Source organism: Protopterus annectens, chromosome 4.part0 (assembly GCF_019279795.1).
Source record: "Protopterus annectens isolate FY-2018-M chromosome 4.part0, PAN1.0, whole genome shotgun sequence".
NCBI classification, from domain to species: domain Eukaryota; kingdom Metazoa; phylum Chordata; order Ceratodontiformes; family Protopteridae; genus Protopterus; species Protopterus annectens.
In genome coordinates, this window is record NC_056733.1 from 90,785,475 (window position 1) to 90,793,837 (window position 8,363).

The following is an 8,363-nucleotide window of genomic DNA, read 5'->3' on the forward strand; positions in this document are numbered from 1 at the left end:
GCATGACACATGAAACATTAACAACAAATAAATGTATTTTGCAGTTAATCCCAATCAGGTCAGTTACTGTATATCCCTATTTGCACACAATTTGGCAATGAGCACCAATAGATACTACTACTTCACAAGTCCAAGTTGAATTCCTGAAATCCAAATCACACATGCGCTAATACTTTGCCATCATCTGCACAAATCAGTTTCTTTGTGATGCACTATGCGAAGAGGTGTTTAGCATGTCTTAACTCTGGTTACTGGGTTGTAATTCTCCACTACATAGAAATGCATTCATAAACACAAGAGAAGGGCAGTGACATGTGTGCTACACTACAACAAATATTCTGATATTCATGTGTGCCCTGTAGCAATGCACTTGCAAATGATATATCAAGACTTGGGCCATTGTCAAACAGACTCCAGAATTACAGCACGTAACTGCATTGTTACAATTGGTATGGGTTTATAGTGACACTGCACATTGGCCATCCATGATCATATCCCACTGATATTGTGAGTAAGTTGTATTAATGTGGACATACCTTCATCTGAATATGAAGACACATAACTCAGTCATTGCACTACTGCTGTTCCCAAAGTGTTGTGTTTATTGTGGTGGCAAGGTTTCGGTCCCTAGAGCGTTTAGCTCGGAGGGATTGGGATTTCTTTAAGTGGAGCATGTCCAACAGCTCTGGGTTTGACATAGCTTTGTATGTTAGGCAGAGATCACCTCTGAGTAGGTGATATGCAATAGAGTAAAGCTGGAGTTTTTTGAGACGGTCTGCGTGGAGCATCTGTTTGAGGCCGGTAATCCTCTTTGTGAGGTATTTCTGTGGCCTTTCCAGTTGTTGTAGATGTCTTGTGAGGTACATACCAAAAGGGGCGTTGTACTCTAAAATACGTCTAATGAGTGATGAGTAGAGGGGAACAATGACCTCTTTTTTCTGGATGAGAAACCTTTTGTGACGAGGTGTGCTACGTAGAAGGATTTCCTGACTACTGTGGCGATGTGATTATCAAAGGAGAGACTACTGTCCACCTGTGTCCCAAGATCTCTTATCACACTTTCGGTGTTAAGTATACTACCGCCTATGTTGTAGTTCATGGGTACAGAGTTTTTACCAACGGGGATGACAATGCACTTTTTGGCATTGAGCTTGAGGCCATGGCTTTGACACCAGACATCTGTCTCAGTGAGGTCCTTTTGTAGGATGTCCACATCGTTAGGAGTTTCGATTATGGCTTCTAGTTTGCAGTCATCTGCGAACTTCCTTAGCCAAAGACCTTCTGTGTTAGCCTGTACTTCAGAGAAGTAGATACCAAATAGGAGAGGACCCAGGACTGAACCCTGTGGTACTCCACTTGTCACTGGTCTGAAGTCTGATTTGGAGTCTGCTACTTTCACAGTGTGGGTTCTTTCAGTAAGTCAGTTGGCAACCCATCTTGTGACATAGGGATTTATACCTAGTTTAGTGAGTTTATCTATAATTCAGATTTGGAGTCTGTTACTTTCAGAGTGTGGGTTCTGTCATTGAGCCATTTGGCAACCCATCTTGTGACATAGGGATTTATACCTAGTTTAGTGAGTTTAGTGGGTTTATCTATAATTCCAGAGTGGAGGATGGTGTCAAAAGCATTGGCAAGATCTAGATAGGCTGTGTGAACCACCTTACCCTCATCTACAGCTTTGGTGACTGCTTCAAAGAAGTCTATCAGGTTTAGGAGACATGCTCTGCCTTTTATAAACCCGAACTGGGTGGGGTCCAGAGTTTGGAGATTACCAATGTCTTTGTTTATAAGTTCCATGATGATACATTCCATGGCCTTACAGACCAGGCTCATCAGGCTAATGGGGTGGTAGTTCCCGAGGTCCGTGGTGGCTCCCCCCTTGTGGAGTGGGATAACTACCACTGTGTGCCATTCAGCGGGCACAAAGCCTGTGGTGAGGCTATGATTGAACATGGTACTTAGGTGGGGTGCCAGTTCGTTCTGTAGTTCATGTAGAACGCAGCCTGGGATGTTGTCTGGTCCCATGGATGCTGCGTTCTTGGCTTTGGAGAGTGTGGTTTTTACCTGTGCAGCTGTGATTACAGGAACTTTGCATTCTTCCGGTATAGAGATGGGTTCTTCAGGGGGTGAGAGGGGAGTAAAGTTTGCACTGAACCTATCTGCCAGGATGTTGGCAATATCAGTTGGGTCTATATTTAGTGCCATTGTACTGTAACTCAGAGCAGATCTGAGTGTTGCCATTGAGATTCTTGACATAGCTATAGAATGCTTTGTGGTTGTCTTTAGAATCAGTGGCAATTTCGTTTTCGTAACTAGCTTTGGAAGATTTTTATCAGGGATTGCAGCTTCTTACTGAGGCTGACCAGGGAGCTCCTCCACTCATGAGATTTTACTCTTTTTTGCAACAGTTTCTTCCTTCTGTTGTACAGTTTGTTTATGGCAGGGGAACCACCAGATTGGTTTCCTTTTTTGGAGGATAGGGTCTTGGTTCTGTTTGGGATAGCACGATCCATGCACTTGTGTAAGTGCTTATAAAGTGCAGTTGTGTAGGATTCAGTAGTCGTAACTGTACTGTCCATCTGCATGGGTGTCATGAAGTTCACCAGTTCTGTCTTAAGAAGCATGAAGTTGGCTTTGGAGAAATTTTTTACCGTGGTTTCCTTAACGGGGGGTGGGGGCAGGATGTGGATATCTAGGGTAATTAGCTTATGGTCGGATCGGACCAATGAGGCATTGACTTCAAGTGTGTTACACCAGTCACTCATGTTGGTAATGACTAGATCTAGGATATTGTTGCCCCTGGTGGGGGTGTGGATAAGGTGATCCAGGGCACTGGAGTTTATGAATTCCAGAAAGCGTTGAGCAAAGGAGTTGGTACATGAGTAGTTTTCCCAGTTAATGGTGGGGTAGTTGAAATTGCCCATTATTAGGGTGTTTGGTTGAACCCTAATATTTTCCAGTACATCAAGAAAAGAGGAGTGGGAATGATGGGGCATAGTGGGGGATCTGTAGCAAGCTACACTTTGGATTGCAGTTTTGCCTAGAGTTAGTTGCACTTGGATAACCTCGGCTGCATTATGCTGAGCAACTAGCCTGGAGGTGTGGATATCCTAAATAAATATGGACACACCTTCGCCTTTGGTGTTCCGGTCCAGATTACATGGCCGAAAAGTGTGGTATGAGTTATAGCCTGGCAGTGCAGGGGTGCTCTCTGCAGCCTTGAACCAAGTCTCAGTCATTGTACAGATATCGATGTTCTCCATTTTAAGGAGTGCCTCGAATGAGTGCATTTTGAGATTTAGACTTTTAGCATTGAGAAGCATCACCTTCAGTTTTTGCTTGCCTGTTCCTGTTATGGTTGTGAATTTGTCATTTGAACCTTGCCTAAAAAAGGCACTATAGGGGCGGCAAGAACCTTAGCCAGTATCCGGAATCCCAGGGGTGACAGGTGCAGGCCATCTCTTGCAAAGCATTGTGGCCTGTTGACTAAGTCATCCCAGGCAGACAGATACTTGATCCCTTTAGAATGACACCAGAAGCTTAGCCAATTGTTGAAGTCAATCATTTTGTCCTTGTACTGCGGTATGATTCTGGGTTATGGCAGAATACTACTACTAGGGTCTTACCTGCCTGGGCTCCAAGATCGGAGAGCTCTTCCATGTCTCTTTTCATGTAGTTCAGGGAGGTACGACTCTGGTCATTCACACCAACATGGACAATGACAGAGTCATATTTGTACTTGTTGTGGAGTGACCTGAGTGCGTGGGTTATGTGGCTGATCCTGGCACCTGACAGGCAGCTGACAGTAACCTTCTCCTTGTTTAGCCTGGTGATTGGGACAGCAGTGTGCCTGACTATAGAGTCACCTATGACTAGTGTGTTGGGTACATTGTTTTGCCTTATTGGCTATGGTTGAGTCTGCGGGCTATGTGTCATTTGGGTTGTGTTGGGGGGTGGAGGTTGCTTGCATTTCTCCTTTGGAGGTCTCTGTTGCTTGAGCAGATTATTATTGAGAGCCTCCACAAATGTTTTTGTGTTTCTATGTGTGGATTTTGGTGGTGTAGATTTAGTGAGACTGTGTGATGAGTGTGGTGTGATGCAAGTGGTTACCTTCTCCTCTTGACTGTCAAGTTCATTCTTGGTTGGAGAGAGCTTTACCTCCAGTTTGGCTAGATAAGTGCATCTTTCACAGGTTGTAGTGTTTCGTGGTAGGAGGACTGGATTGTCTGTGTACATGAGGCAATTTCTACATTGCCCAAAGATGCCCAGATTCATCAGTCAGACAGGAGAGAACACTGGGAGCTGACTCTTGGACATGCCTGAATAAAAAACTATTTTCCTTTAGATAAGTGAGGAAAGTGAGTACAAGAGCTGTTTTTCTCTAAGCAAGTGAAGAAAGTAAGTACCAAAATTGTTTTCCTCTAGGTAATGAGGGAGGTTGAGTGCTGCAGTAATTAGTAGGTTATTTAGTGCTTACAACAAGTTCTGAACAAGTGTTGATCACAAATAAGCAAATTCAAGTGTTAAAACTAAGAATCTGCATTTGGACTAAACTAGTTACAGGAAAGGGGGGAAACAAGTGCAAATGCGGGCTTTTAAATCAGAAAGTTGAGAGAGATGGAAAAACTGCCCAAACAGCCAATAACTACAATTTCTGGGCCAGAACCACTCCTTATGTGGTAGATGGGTTACCTAGTGCTTACCACTCCCACTGATAAGCTAGAAGGCTTCCCTCCAACACAGAAAGCTTGGGAGGCTCAGAAGCTTACATACAGTCCTGGATACAGCAAATCTGAATCTGGACTACACTAGTTACTGGAAAGGTAGGAAACAGGCTTAGATTTTTTTTTTACAGAAAAGTAGCAAAAACAGCTGTACAAACAATTCAAATGCAGTGCAAGCTAGCGCACTTGAGTATGTAGCAATGTTAGACCAAACAGTTTTAAAAAATGCAATTAAATTAAAAATGACTAAAAATAAGTGCAGAAGGAGTCTATTAGGTAGAATGAGGTAAAGAGATGGGACTAGGGGGAGTGTCCCAGATCAAATCTACAGTAGGGTTGGGAAATTGCAAAAGCCTCCAAATTTAAACAAGACAGGAATAGGGTGGGTAGAGGAAAACCAACACCTTCAACAGAGATCTGAAAAACTATACAGTGAAGCAAAAATAACAGTGCACAACTATGACGTCAGCCAGCAATGACATAAAATTAGTCAAGCAACAATTAACAGTATACAACTCTGAAGTGCCATAAAAATATACATAGCTCTGTATATCTCCAGATAGTTTGAAAATCACTGTCAGGACACAGGAAGGCTCCAACAATGATATGCAGGCTGTTACTAAGAGGGTCTAATTTTATGCAAGTAATCCTTAAGATAGTCAGATAACACACAGGATGTAAAACCAGTTATACCAACTTAAGACACAGAGAAATAGAGGGAGGTGGGGAAAAACAACACCTTCAGCGGAGATCTGAAAAACTATACAGTGAAGCAAAAATAACAGTGCACAACTCTGAAGTCAGCCAGCAATGATATACAATTAGTCAAGCAGCAATTAACAGTCCATAACTCTGAAGTGCCAGAAAAATATACTTAGCTGTGTATATCTCCAGATAGTTTGAAAAGCACTCTGTCAGGACACAGGAAGGCTCCAGCAATGATATATGGAGATGTCATATCCTATCAAGTGCACTCTGACATATTAAAATCAGAATTCTGTGATGGTGTATGCATTAAATACTGTTTTTTCTAACACATGTAATTAGATAGGTAGGGGTTCTAATCTCACAGCAGTCAACTTATGTGTGTAGGTGTGTGTAATCAGAACAGCATGAGTCCAGGTCCTGCCACACTCACTCAAGTAGCAGTAAGAAGATACTTTACACAGCTACATGATTCCACAGCAGAGTTATGAAGCCCTCCAAACAACCTCTTCTCAACATGCATTGATGATGTCATCCCCGATAAGGTGCACTCTGACACTGTTAAAATTAGACTTCTGTAGTGGCACTAGCATTAAGTACTGTGTTCTCTAGACTGTGTAATTAGGTAGATAGGGGCTCTAATCTCCCAGCAGTCAACTTGAGTGTGTATTCATTCAACTACCAATCTGGAGTCAGTTTTACCCCAGGATGTGAGACCACAGCTATGTCAGACACTCCTGCTAACATCTTCTTCTCTGTATACACTGATGTCATTCCCTATAATGTGTTCTTTGACACTGTTAAAATCAGATATCTGTGGTGGTGCTTGCCTTACACTGTATAGAATATAGCTTCTATATCTGCATGGGTGTGGTGTTCATATCTGACCCCTGTCAACTGGTGTGTGTGTGGTTGGTGTTATATAACAGTCATTATGTAATGTTTTGAATTTCTTTTCATTTGACTGACACTCAGCAGATCCTTCTACATAAACCTCTGAATCAAACATTCTCTTTTTCACTTTGTCCAAATAAAATCCACTCTATGAAACACTGAGGATTTCATCATCTCAAAGATGCATACACACATCATGAAGCACAGCCCCTGCATGACCCTCTGAAAGCCATCTCCATACCACTGCATGTGTCATTACTAATTCTGTCATGGGGAGGTACATGTCACGTATGGACAGTGGAAATCTGTATTAAATCAAACACATATGCACATACCCCTACTATCTTCCATCACATAGCTATAGTGATTTGTCTTTAAATGGTATAATAATGGTTGAGATTTTATACATTCTTCAGTTGGTAACCATTATTTCAGATTATTATTATTAGATTATTCCAATCTGATTTGAGCTACAGTACTGATGGCCACTGCTGCCATTTGGTTACATGTTCCTTCTATAACAGCATAGTAGTATGTCTCATGAAGCCTGTTGACATTGGGTGATGCTATATATATATATATATATATATATATATATATATATATATATATATATATATATATATATATAGTTGCCCTACTAAGCCATGTGTTTTTGTACTGTAGTATGTCAACATTCTACACAGTTGTCATACAACCATCACAGTGACAGATGCAGTATGACACAGGTGTGCATGCCTAGCATCTGGAAATGTTATCTGATATACAGCAATATTATGTCATACTGATTACCTGGGCATATATATCTGGGTTCATCCACATGTTGTAATGCTATTATACAGACAAACATATGACATGTTGGAATGCACTTGCAAACTTGGGGAATTCATTGTATGCAGTATTGTGTTGCTATTCACAGGAATTATACAGATGTTCCCCAACAGCATCGTGTGACTTGTCAGCATTTGTGTCATTAACTGTTCTGCATGAGCCACATCCCCTGAGTTGTGATGTGTCCGCATATGTTCTCAGGGCCCCCACATACATTTTCGCTGATAAACATATAGACATATGATGTGCAACAGATGTAATGACATGAAATAGGCAGAGCTGTATGGCTGCAGCAACAGTTCCACTGTGTTGCACGTGACTCAGACCATGTGTTATATTTTGAGATGGGACAGTGATCATGTTGCATATGTGCTGAGTGTTGACATGTACTCATAGAGGGTGCTCCATGTATTGTCTAGTATATGTACAATATCACAGTGACAGTTTCCTCGCTCACTGACACTAGACTTTGTACTGCTGTACCTCCTGTGCACAAAGACATAGTTAATGTATTGCTATCAGTCTCACATACTGCTGTACCATTCATTATAATGGATCACTTGTTAATTAACACATCAATTGCAGATGCTTTAGATAATAGCATAACATGACAAATGCATGCAGTGCACAGCTGTGCATAGGGAATCCACTCATAATAGTGTGCTGTTTGCAAGTGTTGTTATACATATGGCCAATACCTATGTCAGCCGGGGATACTTTAGTCAGATATATCACATTTGTCACAGTGAGTTCCCACATATCATGTCAGTCATACAGAACTATTCTTTGGGATACATACACATTAGGATTTGACAGTGCAGATTTTCCATCAAGGTGTTCTACTAGACGCATGTGTGATAAGTCTTTCTATGTTGTACCCAGTAAATACACTGCTCAGTGATAACACTAATGGCATGGATTTGATTCTTACAGGTCTGGATTGTGGCTTATGTGTCATGCAAACCTCTCAACTTACCACTACTGCCTCTGATTTCAACTCCAGGTTTAACACTGTCCCTCTTAACCCTTCCAAAAATTGGTCATTTTTGGAGAAGGGTTGGTGAATTCCCCTAATAGGTTCATAAGAGGTTACTAGGCTAATGGCCCTACAGCCTTTACAAGCCTAGCCATGTTATATCCGTGTTCCCTAAATGACCTTAGTTATGATGGTCACTATTCACAGAGCGAGTCTATGATCAGCACCAA